We start from the raw sequence: 11895 nt of genomic DNA, 5'->3' as shown, positions 1-11895 counted from the left end.
AAGGGCTGGCAACTGAGGACGCAGTTGTCTTTTTCAATAGAGAGGGAGACACAAGCTCTCAACTGCTCTGAACTCCAGTTCTGGGCGAGACTCTGGGGACCCAGACTCATACAGAGGGAAACTGGACTGTCTGGCATTGAGCTGAAACACGAGGGTGGCTTTTTCTTAGAGGTGCTTGCAGCAATTACTACGGGACACTGAGACCCAGGGGCCTCTTAGGGCAGGGCTGAGGATCAGCCATAGCTGTTTGCTCCGCCCTGTTGATTACCTGCGACCCCGCCCCACCCAATTTACAACCCCACCCCAGCTGTTCCCAGAGGCTTTTACGTATGAATAGCCTGGCCCTTTGCAATCTAAAATTACCTAACAAACTGCAGCTGGGTCAGAGAGCCCCAGAACTTCCAAAAGAAGGCCCAAGGCCCCACAGCAGCCTGCATTGCTTCACAGCTGGATCTCATCTGGGCACCTCCAAACACCAAACAAAGAAGAGGAATCTGCAGATCTCTCCGTAGCTCCTGCTGGGTGGCCTCAGGCAGAGCTAAATTTGCACCTCCTTGGAGATCCAAGAGCCAGTGGTCAGAGTGGGATCATCCAGATTACAATTCCTCAGATCCACAGGGGACACACTCAGGGGGCAGACACAGTGAGCACAAAAGCCCCACTGAAGCAAGTCCTGCCCCATAAGGGTGTCTCCAGCACAGAAGTTCTCCCATCATAGACACAACTGATCCTCACAGCCAATTGGCCTGGAGGTCAGTTCCTCCCAGTGATACCAACAACAATTAAGGCTTTTGCAAATCTTGTCTCATAAGCTACCAACTTAGAGTGTACCAACATCCAAATTATGGGGGTGCCAGAAGAAGAGAGAGAGCAAGATACTGAAATCCTATTTGAAGAAATAATGACCGAAAACTTCCCCCACCTGGTGAAAGAAATAGACTTACAAGTCCAGGAAGCGCAGAGAACCCCAAACAAGAGGAATCCAAAGAGGACCACACCAAGACACATCATAATTAAAATGTCAAGAGCAAAAGACAAAGAGAGAATATTAAGAGCAGCAAGAGAAAAACAGTTAGTTACCTACAAGGGAGCACCCATACGACTGTCAGCTGATTTCTCAACAGAAACTATGCAGGCCAGACGGGAGTGGCAAGAAATATTCAAAGTGATGAATAGCAAGAACCTACAACCAAGATTACTCTACCCAGCAAAGCTATCATTCAGAATTGAAGGTCAGATAAAGAGCTTCACAGATAAGAAAAAGCTAAAGGAGTTCATCACAATGGAAACCAAGATGGCAGCATAGGTACACACCTAAACTGCTGCCTCGCACAACAATTTCAAAACTACAACTAAAAGACAAAACGGACATCATCCAGAAACACAGAAAGGCTGGCTGAGTGGAAATTCTACAACTAGAAGGAAAGAGAAAAGCACACTGAGACTCAGAGGAGCTGCGCGCGCGGAGCGGACTGGCACCTGAGTACGCGGCTGGCTTTCTCAAGCAGGAGGGAGACAAAAGCTCCCGACTACACTGAACTCCAGTTCCGGGCGAGACTCTGGGGACCCAGACTCATTCGGGGAGAAACTGGACTATCTGGTAGTGGGCGGAACTCGAGGGCAGCTTTCTCTCAGAGGTGCTTGCAGCAATTACTACGGGACACTGAGACACAGGGGCCTATTAGGACAGGGCTGATGGGAAACCAATGCTGTCTGCTCCACCCTGAGACTCTGCCCCATCCAAGCTGAGCACAGAGGTTTTTGCAAGTCTTGTCTCATAAGGGTGTCTCCAGCACAGAAGTTCTCCCAGCGTAGACACAGCTGATCCTCACAGCCAATTGGCCTGGAGGTCAATTCCTCCCAATGGTACCAACAACAATCAAGGCTTAACTACAACAAGACTGTGCACACAGCCCACAAAAGCATGCACCAAGAGTGTCCACCTCAGGTAACTGGGGAGGCTGAGCCACTGGGCCCTATAGGACACCTAGCACACAAAGCCACTCTATCAACTCAGGGGAGCAGCCAAAATGTGGAGACAAAGAAACAGATCACAAATGAAAGAAATGGAAGAAAGCAAATGACTGGATATAGAGTTCAAAACTACGGTTATAAGGTTTTTCAAGAATTTTCTAGAAAAGGCCGATAAATTTAGCGAGACCCTTGAGGATATGAAAAAGGACCAACTAGAAATTAAGCATACTCTGACTGAACTCTAACAGCAGACTAGAGGATCACAAGAATCAAGTCAAAGATTTGAAATACAAAGAACCAAAAAACACTCAACCAGAAAAGTAAAAAGAAAAAAGAATCCAAAAATATGAAGATAGTGTAAGGAGCCTCTGGGACAACTTCAAGTACACCAACATCCTAATTATGGGGGTGCCAGAAGAAGAGAGAGAGCAAGATACTGAAAACCTATTTGAAGAAATAATGACTGAAAACTTCCCCCACCTGGTGAAAGAAATAGACTTACAAGTCCAGGAAGCGCAGAGAACCCCAAACAAGAGGAATCCAAAGAGGATCACACCAAGACACATCATAATTAAAATGCCAAGAGCAAAAGACCAAGAGAGAATATTAAAAGCAGCAAGAGAAAAACAGTTAGTTACCTACAAGGGAGCACCCATACAACTGTCAGCTGATTTCTCAACAGAAACTATGCAGGCCAGATGGGAGTGGCAAGAAATATTCAAAGTGATGAATAGCAAGAACCTACAACCAAGATTACTCTACCCAGCAAAGCTATCATTCAGAATTGAAGGTCAGATAAAGAGCTTCACAGATAAGAAAAAGCTAAAGGAGTTCATCACCACCAAACCAGTATTATATGAAATGCTGAAAGGTATTCTTTAAGAAGAGGAGGAGGAAGAAAAAGGTAAAGATAAAAATTATGAACAACAGCCCTAACCAGTGTGGCTCAGTGGATAGAGCGTCGGCCTGCGGACTGAAGGGTCCCAGGTTCGATTCCTGTCAAGGGCATGTACCTGGGTTGCGGGCACACCCCCAGTAGGGGGCGTGCAGGAGGCAGCTGATCAATGTCTCTCTCTCATCGATGTTTCTAACTTTCTATCCCTCTCTCTTCCTCTCTGTAAAAAATCAATAAAATATATATTTTAAAAAAAATTATGAACAACAAATACATATCTATCAACAAGTGAATCTAAAAATCAAGTGAATAAAAAATCTGATGAACAGAATAAACTGGTGAATATAATAGCATCAGGGGCATAGCAAGGGAGTGGACTGACAATTCTCGGGGGCAAGAGGGTGTGGGGGGTGCAGGAAGAGACTGGACAAAAATCGTACACCTATGAATGAGGACAGTGGGAGGGGGTATAGGCAGAGGGTGGGGTGGGAACCGAGTGGAGGGGAGCTATGGGGGGGAAAAAGAGGAACAACTGTAATAATCTGAACAATAAAGATTTATTTTAAAAAGTAAAATAAAATAAATTAAAAAAAAAAAAGAATTGTCCAACATCGGGACAAGAAGGCTGGCTCTTTGAAACCTTGTATCGACCAATCATTGGATGCAGACTGTCCTCAGGAAGGGGTGTGACCTGGTGGACAAAGCAGCACTATTCAGCTCCTGAGGGCAATTCCTGGAGAGGACTGACATCTGAGCACTGTCTTTTGGAAGCACCCCCAGCTCCCAGCACCTGGGGGATTAAGTCCTTCAGTCCTGAAGAGGGACCTGGGTAGGATAGGACATCATCAAATATAATAAAAGTATTCTTTAAAAAGATTTTTTAATTGATTTTTTAGAGAGAAAGGAAGGTAGAGGGGGAGAGAGAGAAACATCGATGTGAGAGGGAACATTAATTGGCTGCCTCCTACATGCCCCCTACCGGGGATCAAGCCCAAAACTAGGAATGTGCCCTGACTGGGAACTGAACCAGCAACCTCTTGGTGCACAGGAGGGTGCCCAACAACTGAACCATACTGGCCAGGGCCATATGAGTCTCTTTCATTGAAGTAGCAAGTGAGTCTTGAACAGAATAAATACAAACCCTATAGTTGTTCCAGCTTAGCACCTGGAGAGTCTCCCAAGTCACAGCACCAGAGAAGGAGCCCAGGCTAACCTGTGGTCTCCGAGTTGAAGAGATAGATGTGGGAGTCTGAGGGCCACCACTGCTAGATGGCAGGAACAGTGAGGAGAGGAGGTGCTCAGAGACAGACGGCTCCAGAGAGCTCCACAGGATCCCCGCCTGTCTTCAGTGCTCATTGGCATGTGAGTGTGAGGTGCCTACAAAAGCCAGAGAAGGAATGACCCAAAAGGAGCTCAGGAAGCCATCCAAGGAGATGACACGGGCTAGGAGTAGTTGGACTCCAATCAGACAAAGTAGAAAACCTTGCAATTTGTGGTGCACCGAGTAATCAGAAGGCTATTGCCTCAGTAGTAGGGAAAAATCAGGCATAGACTAAAGACTACTCGGGTCCCACTGCACAAAGCTTGAAAATAACAAAAGCCTTAAAGGGATCAAACTGTTTCCATGTCATTTAACTGTGTCCCAGAACAAAGCTAGGGAATATTTACGGGAATACTTAACAGTCAGCATTTAAGAAGGTAAAATATACAATGTCCAGCAACCCATCAAAACCTATCAGGCAAAGAAGCAGGAAACTATGACCCATAAGAAAAGAGGAAAATCAATCCATAGAAATACAGCCAGAAACAGCACAGACAAAAGAATTAGTGGACAAGAACATTCGAAGTTATTGTCTCTATATTCCATAAGTTTAAGAATGTAGAGAGGATGCCCTGGCTGGTGTTTCTCAGTGGTTAGAACTTTGGCCCATACACTGAAGAGTCATAGGTTCGATTCCCAGTTAAGGGCACATATCTGGGTTGCAGGTTCATATCAGCGTACAGAGACAACCAATTGATGTGTCTCACGTCGATCTCTCTCACTTTCTCTCTCTTGCCTCATTCCTCCCTCCCTTCTACTCTCTCTAAAAATCAATGGAAAAAATATCATTGGGTGAGGTTTAACAAAAAAGAAGAATGTAGAGAGGAAAGATTGAGCATGTTCAGTGGAAACATAGAAGATATCAAAAAAGACTTAAATTGAACCTCTAAGGATGAAAACTACAATGTCTGGGATACAATTTCACTAGATGGCGTGAACAGCAGATTAGACACCTCAGGAAATAAAAGATTCACGTCTGGCATGCGTGGCTCAGTGGTTGAGCGTAGACCTATGAACCAGGAGGTCACGGTTTGACTCCCGGTCAGAGCACATGCCCAGGTTGCAGACTCCATCTCCAGGGTGGGGCATGCAGGAGGCAGCCGATCAGTAAGTCTCTCTCATCATTGATGTTTCTATCTTTCTCTTCCTCTCTGAAATATATTTTTCAAAAAGGAAGTTCACCAGAAAGTTATAAAAATCCTGAACCACTGTGCACCTAACAATGGAGCCTCCAAGTATATTAATATACTGCAAAACTTGGCAGGCCTAAAGGAGAATTTGATGAGGTTTGATAACTTCATGACGATAGTGGGAGATTTTTATGTACAATATAAATTCAAAGTAAATACAAACTGGCATTGAAGGTCTTACATCCTCATAGATTGAGACATTATTGAGATTCTTGTCATCTACTGTGAGCTCCTTGAGAGCAGGAATTGTGTCCTATCAGAATTGGATCATCAGAACCCTGACACATTCTACTAGTAGATTATAAAAAAAGTATTTATTATTCTAATTTTAAACAAAGTTGCTAAATATTAATAAGGCTGTAGAGGACATAAATGCACAATTAATAAGCTTGCTTTAATGGATATGCATAGAACTGTACCCCACTACAGAGCAAACACATTTAATGTAAAAACATATAAAATACCTATAAAAGTCAGGCATGTAGTTACCATTAGACAATGAGAAACGTGCTACCAGTCTGCTGTAGGACAGTGGAACTGTAACTTACATTTCCTTGCTATACAAGATACTTTTTTGTTGTTGTTTTTTTTGTTTTTTGTTTTTTTATAAATCTTTATTCAGATTATTACAATTGTTTCTCCTTTTTCCCCCCATAGCTCCCCTCCACCCGGTTCCCACCCCACCTTCTGCCCTTACCTCCCCCCCACTGTCCTCATCCATAGGTGTATGATTTTTGTCCAGTCTCTTCCTGAACCCCCCATACCCCTTTCCCCCTGAGAATTATCAGTCTACTCCCTTTCTATGCCCCTGATTCTATTATATTCACCAGATTATTCTGTTCCTCAGGTTTTTAATTCACTTGATTTTTAGGTTCACTTGTTGATAGATATGTATTTGTTGTTCATAATTTTTCTCTTTACTTTTTTCTTCTTCCTCTTCTTTAAGAATACCTTTCAGCATTTCATATAATACTGGTTTGGTGGTGATGAACTCCTTTAGCTTTTTCTTATCTGTGAAGCTCTTTATCTGACCTTCAATTCTGAACGATAGCTTTGCTGGGTAGAGTAATCTTGGTTGTAGGTTCTTGCTATTCATCACTTTGAATATTTCTTGCCACTCCCGTCTGGCCTGCATAGTTTCTGTTGAGAAATCAGCTGACAGTCGTATGGGTGCTCCCTTGTAGGTAATTAACTGTTTTTCTTTTGCTGCTTTTAATATTCTCTCTTTGTCTTTTGCTCTTGGCATTTTAATTATGATGTGTCTTGGTGTGGTCCTCTTTGAATTCCTTTTGTTTGGGGTTCTGTGCGCTTCCTGGACTTGTAAGTCTATTTCTTTCACCAGGTGGGGGAAGTTTTCGGTCATTATTTCTTTCAGTAGGTTTTCAGTATCTTGCTCTCTCTCTTCTTCTGGCACCCCCATAATTCTGATGTTGGTATGCTTGAAGTTGTCCCAGAGTTTTCTTACACTATCTTCAGCTTTTTGGATTGTTTTTTTTTCTTTTTGCTTTTTCGGTTGAGTGTTTTTTGCTTCTTTGTATTTCAATTCTTTGACTTGATTCTTGTGTTCCTCTAGTCTGTTTTGGGGTTTCTGAATAATATTTTTTATTTCAGTCAGTGTATGTTTAATTTCTAGTTGGTCCTTTTTCATATCTTCGAGGGTCTCATTATATTTATCGGCCTTTTCTAGGATATTCTTGAAAAGCCTTATAACCGTGGTTTTGAATTCTATATCCAGTCGTTTGTTTTCCTCCATTTCTTTCGTTTGTGGTCTGTTTCTTTGACGCCGCATTTTCACAGCTTCCCTGAGTTGGTAGGGTAGATTTGTGTGCTAGGTTTCCTATATGGCCCAGTGGGTCGGCCTCCCCAGTTAACCTGAGGTGGACACTCTTGGTGCACCCCTTTGTGGACTGTGTGGACAGCATTGTTGTAATTAAGTCTTGATTGTTGTTGGTATCACTGGGAGGAATTGACCTCCAGGCCAGTTGTCTGTAAGGTTCAGCTGTGTTTACGCTGGGAGAAGTTCGGTGTTGGAGACAGCCTTATAGGATTAGACTTGCCAAATTGCAATAGCCTCTGTGCTCAGTTTGGATGGGGTGGAGTCTCAGGGCGGAGCAGACAGTCTTGGCTTCCCGTCGGCCTTGCCCTTGCGCGCACACGCGCACCTTCAGACCTTCGCCTTCCCCTGCTCCCAAGTCTCCGCCCGAGAGTCCAGACTCCCCCCATAAGAGCGTGGGTCCCCAGGGGCTCGCCTGGAGCTGGGGTTCAGTGCAGTCAGAACTGGGGTTCAGTGTGGTCGGGGGCTTCCTTCCCCCTTCCGCCAGAGAAAGTCAGCCAGGCTCTCAGCCGCCCTTCCTCTCTGCGCGCACAAAGACCCTTTGCCGTACCTCCAATTCTCTGTGAGCTTTTCTCTTTCCTTCTAGTTGTAGAATTTTCACTCAGCCAGCTTTCCTGTGGTTCTGGATGGTGTCTGTTCTGTCTTTTAGTTTTAGTTTTGAAATTGTGTGAGGCAGCAGTTTAGGTGCTTACCTATGCCACCATCTTGGTTTCTCTCTATGCAAGATACTTTGATGGTTCTTGCAAGTGTTATGAACATTGTCTTGTTTTCTGAGAAGTGGAGGAGGGGGCCAATATTTCCCCCTTCCTTTTCTTCATGCTGACATGCTAATATCACAATCAGAACACAGCAGGTCCCAAGGGTGATTTAACCAACCTCACAGTCAGAGAATGTAAGGACTCAGACCAAATCTCTGTACTGATCTTCGCCTTGTTGGTAAGAGGGAGATAAGAATATTAACTGTAATATTACACTATTTTAACTGCATAATAAACTGACAATCAATTCTCATTTTATATGTTGTTTCCATAAACTCCCCCACCGAAAAGCCCATTCAAGTGTTGTTATAGTTAGCTATCTGGGTTGAGTGACCTTATGTGATGATAGGTAAGAGTTTGGCACCCAAAGTGGTCAAAACAAAATAGACATCTGTCTTATAGAATACTAGAGGCCCGGTGCACGAAATTCGTTCACTGGAGGGGGCGGTCTCTCAGACAGGCCCATGCCCTCTCGCAGTCCGGGAGCCCTCTGGGTATGTCTGACTTACAGCTTAGGTGCGCTCTCCATGGGGAGCGGGCCTAAGTCAGCAGTCAGACGTCCTTAGCACTGCTGCAGAAGCTGGAGAGGCTCCCACCACCGCCGCTGAACTCACCAGCCCTGAGCCCGGCTTCTGGCTGAGCGGCGTTCCCCCTGTGGGAGCGCACTGACCACCAGGGTGCAGCTTCTGCATTGAGCATCTTCCCCCTGGTGGTCAGTGTGCATTATAGCAACTGGTCGTTCCACCATTCAGTCGATTAGCATATTACCCTTTTATTATATAGGATAACCCAGTGCACAAATTCATGCAGCTTGAAAGGAACTGTAGGCTGTGAGGCTGTGGTGGGCACAGGGGCAGGTCTCAGCTCATCCTCTGCACCCTCGCCCAGCCCCTCTTGCCATGGCCCCCAGTCCCCTGTCTGTCGGCAGTCCTGCTCTTGCTGCTGCTGCTGCTCCCATGATTAGGGCCGGCACCAGCAGGGGGTGTGAGTGGGGCTGGCACTCTCAGTGGGTACGAGCAGCAGCTGCTGCCCAGATTGCCCCTCAGGAGCAGGGGGAGGTGGAGAAGCTCTCAGGGGTGAATGGGGCTGGCAGCCACTGCTCGCACCCACTGACAGTGCCAAGCGATTGGGGCCAGTGCTGGGTGCGGGCAGCAGGTACAAGCAGCGGCTCTGGCACCAGCAGCAGGTGCAAGCACCGGGCAGGACCACAGCATGTGGGAGCAAAGAATTTTCAGTAACCACCAGAGGCTCACCCCAATGACAGCGACTGGCACCCAGTCTTGGTCTGGCACCCCCACTCGCCTACTCCACCATCCCACCACGGCCGACGCCTGCCATGTTCCGCGCTCTGCCATCTGCTGCTGACACCCGCCATGTTCTGCGCACACCCCTGGTGGTCAGTGCACGTCATAGCAACCAGTTATTTGGTTGTTCGGTTGTTCCGCCATTTGGTCTATTTGCATATTAGGGTTTTACATATATAGACTAGAGGCCCAATGCATGAAATTTGTGCAAGAATAGGCCTTCCTTCCCCCAGCTGCTGGCACCAGCTTCCCTCTGGCACCCGGGACCCAGGCTTCCCTTGCAGCCCCGGCTTCGTACGGCAGGTCGTCAGGAAGGATGTCCATTCTAATTAGCATATTACGCTTTTATTATTATAGATTGCCTTTTTAAAAATACCTTTCTTAAGATACAATTTACATACCATGCAATTCACCTATTTAAAATTCACATTTCAGCCCTGATGGAGTGGTTCAGTTGGTTGGGTGTCATCCTGTGCACATTCCCCAACCCATGTAAGTATAATGACAATGTTGCTACAAGTTCATGGGGTCCACAGACCCCCAGTTGCCCATCCAGGGTCCTCCTAGGACAGCAGTCGGTAAACTCATTAGTCAACAGAGCCAAATATCAACAGTACAACGATTGAAATTTCTTTTGAGAGCCAAAAACCGACTTCTGCGCATGGGCCACAAAGTTTCAATCGCACTGTATGTGCGCGCCCACACGTGGTATTTTGTGGAAGAGCCACACTCAAGGGGCCAAAGAGCCGCATGTGGCTCGCGAGCCGCAGTTTGCCGACCACTGTCCTAGGAGGTTACAAACCCTGGCTCTAAACTGTATACTACAGCAATGAGCCCACAAAAAAAAGGCAGTGACCTCCCTCTCATAAAAACCCTAGCAGCTCTGAAGGCAGACACACCCTTTGTGTATGGAGATCCTCAGCCCATCTCTGACATCCGGAAGTGTAATCTGAGAGTGAGCTGGATCTACAGAAACTTTCCATATTTTGTGGTTTTAAGAAATACCTTGGGGGGAACGAAACTGAATAAGCAACATATGACCCTCTTATCTTTTAAACATTTTATTCACCTTCTATACTCGAAAATTTTTATTTTTTGTTTTGGAGTTCTCTGAGGAAAACCTAATTTTATTTTTTTCCAGAATTTTTCCTCCATCTTCACTCTCTGTTCTCCCACCTAGAGACTAGAGGGCACAAATAAATGAAGACGCTGACCTTGATAGCCAAGTCTGTCATTGAAAAGGAGGAAGGGAACTTTGCCTGTCTTCGGTGTCTCCATGAAGCCCTGCCCTGGAGTATTCCCCAGGGCTCACACACCCTCTGAGCATTTATCTGCTGGTGTAGCAGCTGGAAGCTGAGTGCCCTGGGTAAGGTTGGTCCTACGGTCGATCAGGAATGTCAGGTTAACCCACTCAGGACCAGAGCTACCCTCCAGGTCTAGACCCTCTCAGAGGTGGGTCTCTTCGTGGATGAAGAAACATTATGATATATTTTGAGCATGTTATTATTATTAATTATTTCTTTTTACCAAGAATCAAATGGATAACATCTCTTGTGCTTAAGTAAGGAGTTTTTGTTTGTTTGTTTGTTTGTTTGTTTGTTTTTGTCCCTCAGCTTGTTGTACATGTTTCCTCTTAGGTTGTCTTAAGCCAGAACTTAATTTTTTAATAATTCAGTAATGAATCTTGTTTAATCTGTTTTAATCCTCTTGCCTAATTCTCTTTTACATTAAGGGATTAATCCAGAAAATAAGGCGAGGCCAAGCGATGACTCACTCCTCTTTCAATGCTGGTCCCCCACGGCAGATCAACGAGAAGCAATGTCCCAGAAGTGAGTGAAGCACACAAGTCTAAACTGAGAAATAAATCATCTCAGTCTCAGTCTATTTAACTTCCCCTTTCATGGCACAAAAATTCATCTTAAAAGGTTTGCAAATGCTCTTCACTGCTGCACCTTCCATAAAATACTCTCCAGTAAAGCTGATGGTACGCACTCACTGTCACAGGCTGTTTGCTTTGAGCTGTTTCTCTAATAGTGGGGATGGGACCCACTGAGTCATCCACCCTCTTGCCCAGTCCCCTGAGAACCCGAAAGAGTCATTTACTTGAGAATCACCAGGTTAGCAATACGAGGACTGTGGCTGTGGAGTGGTGCCGGGGCAGCTGGCCTTTGGGGCCCATGGCAGTATTAGGCTGAGGAGGCTGCAAGGAGAGCCTGAGTCTCAAGAGTAATTGGATGGAGCCTGATCAGATTAACTTATTCTACTGAACCTAGGCATGGCGCCCTAGGCACGTTCCCATGGCTCTGGGTTGCCCTCACCTACTTCCTGTTTCTGCCCAAGCTGGTGAAGTGTATCTCGATGGGTGGAGGGGGGGGGGAAGGGAGAGGGGGCACAGCTTGGGCTGGACCTGTGCTTTGCTCCTTCAGAATCAAATCTGGAAAAGTCCTCCCTCCCCCACCTCATTCTTACAATTGTCAGCCTGTGTGTGGGAGAAGAAAGCAGGAGCTTCCTATATGCCATGATTTGGGGGTGCCAAATGAAGCACCCCTCCCTGAGGAGACCTGCCACATGGTTTAACACTCCTACAGGACCTTTGAGTCAAGGCATTAAAGGGGTTGT

The sequence above is a fragment of the Plecotus auritus genome (genome assembly GCF_963455305.1).
Source record: "Plecotus auritus genome assembly, chromosome: 4".
NCBI lineage: Eukaryota > Metazoa > Chordata > Mammalia > Chiroptera > Vespertilionidae > Plecotus > Plecotus auritus.
This window is presented reverse-complemented; position numbering follows the sequence as displayed.